The sequence below is a fragment of the Galeopterus variegatus genome, unplaced genomic scaffold (genome assembly GCF_000696425.1).
Source record: "Galeopterus variegatus unplaced genomic scaffold, G_variegatus-3.0.2 Scaffold4582, whole genome shotgun sequence".
Classification (NCBI taxonomy): domain Eukaryota; kingdom Metazoa; phylum Chordata; class Mammalia; order Dermoptera; family Cynocephalidae; genus Galeopterus; species Galeopterus variegatus.
The window spans coordinates 28,050-30,642 of NW_007730693.1; positions in this window are offsets into that span (position 1 = coordinate 28,050).

Below are 2,593 nucleotides of genomic sequence, written 5' to 3' on the forward strand. Positions count from 1 at the left end.
TTATTATTGCTATTTTACTCTCTAAAGAATACATTTTGTCAATCAAGGTTAAGTGTTTTGACACTAATTTGTTCACTATTCAGAAAAATGGGTAAAAAGAAATTTAATGCTATCCAAAGAAAAGCAAATTTCCTGTGGCAATGACCTGAGACAGAGTCCCAGTTTGTGTGGATGAGTTGCTATTAAAGAAAAAAAAAAAATCCAAAAATTTTTTATAACTCTATTTTGTGTTTTTCTTTTTGAGTTCTCTGGTAAATCTGTTAAATCTAACAAATGAGGATGAATACTAAATTTTTAATTGTAGTAAACTTCAGTTTAATGATTTACCAGAGTGACCTGCTATCCATAAAGAAAAAACAAAACCCACAGTTTATAAGAAAACGCAGTACTACCAGCACAGCCTGTCCAATATCAGTTTTAATTTCGCCCTCTTGTGGATATGTGTAGAATAGCAGCTCTAATTTTAAATTGAAATACTATACTCAACACTAAGCACACACTGTCAGGTTCTATGCTAGGTGCTAAGGATACAGCTGTGGACAAGACCTACAAGGTCCGTCTCTTCATTAAGATTGCTTAGTACTTACTTTAATTATTCTACAGTTCAAATTCCATTTCAAAACTTCTCTGTATGAAGATTAAGTATTTCATTATATGGTACAAATAGTTTTATCAATAGAAAAGAAATATTGTCAATAGCTCCTTTAGTGTACAACCTTAAATTAGAGATGCAGTTTGCCTCTAAACTTTTCTCCTTAGTTTTTAGTGCTAAAAACTTTAGAATACCACTGACAGTGTTACAGTTATTATTTATAAAGATATATTCTCCAATACAATACATTGTGATGTTTAATTCTAAAGCTTTTATTTACTCTTCATGCTAGTTGTCATTGGCAAGCCTCTGAGGCTGTAATTTTGTAGTTTATGATCCCTGGAAAACTTGTTTTATTTAATTACAGGCAGAGAGAGTGCTTTATTCTATGTTAATAAAATTGAAATTCCCTAAATCTCGTTATATATTCTTACCATCTGCATTTTTATGATTATTGTCTAAAGAAATCTTCTGAAAATGTCAGTGCTGTTATAAGTTCCTCAAATTTTACTGTCTGGTTTTTGTGGTTTTCAGAAACCAAAGTTCCCATTTTAATTTAAGGAAAAGTGACTACCTTATGATGATTGCCTGTAGGTGATATGTGGCCCAGAATGAATCTTCCTATAATTAATGCAAACATGATGAGATGTAAAGTACAGTGGGCAGATTTGGCAGAATTAGATTTTAATGAAACACTTAAGTCAGTAATCATCCAGTCCAGTTTTTAGTTACACAAAGACTATTGCTTCACCCTTAAGAGTTAAATGATCATATCTACATCAGGAGATTGTTCTTTCTTTCCTAAGTGTGCAAACCACTGTGCATTATTCACTTAATCAATTGCCTCCCTACTCTTACTGTGATTGCATTTATTCTGCTTCAGTGTTTGTGGGGACGAGGGTATCTAGTTAAGGTTAGTCTTATGAGTGGTGACTTTAGCCGCTCCTCCAACTTTATCAAACCACAACAACCTCAAATAATCCTAAAATATAGTTAAAAAAACAATCTTGCTTTGCAAATTGTAACTTCAAATCAAGTTCCCCAGTCTCTTCTTACAACCAGACGACTGACTCAAAATCCCACTTACATTAAAAATCTAAATGCCCCCATTTTCCCTCAAAGAGTGCATATTTTCTTTAAGAAATGGTTGATGTGAGCATATTCCATTGTCCTGTGAGAAGGCTTTTGTCCCGGCTGACCATATATTCAAATCTTTGGCTAGAATTATGAATAAAAGCTTATCAGATGTTTAGGCACCCTGTATTGCCTGCCTTATAGGTAGGCCTAAGTCATGAGCCAGGAAACCTGATCTGACAGACATTTGCTTCTGCAGGTCATGAAAGGTAAGGCAAGACCTTTGCTTGGGAACATGAAACCCATCTTAGATATCCAATGTCTCTGAGAGCCTTATTATCCTGCTCAATGGGCAGGGGAGCCACACATGAACACATTCTTTCTCCAGTACATTACAGCAGATGTGTACCAATTAGTAATTGCTCCAACAATGATGTGAACTAAGCCAACCCAAAGCTCCGTCACATTAGAAAGGAGTAGATACAAGAAGAGATAGAGAACTGAGGCCTTTTTTCAATCAGTATCCCACAAGATGACTAGCAATGATGTCTATAAGATTATCTACTTTCTTAATCAACTCTGACCTTACTTTTAGTTTTATTACACACTCTGAACAAGGAAAACTAAAATGCACACACAGGCGCACACAAACTTTCTGGGTACCCCCTACCAACGTGCATGAGCTCATGCCAATTCACACCTCTATTGTTGCTGGTTTTAGCACAAGAATCTTCCAAGATTTAGACTTATTTCTCATCTGAGGGCTTACAAATGTTTTCATATAAAAAAAAGATCAAATATAGAGCCCTACAGTGCATATATACATATACTGAGAGGAGTTTTGAGGACATCTATGTCAGACTAGCAGAAAAATATATTAATTTCTTCATATTACCTAATTCAGACAAGAAAAATAAAATAATTAAA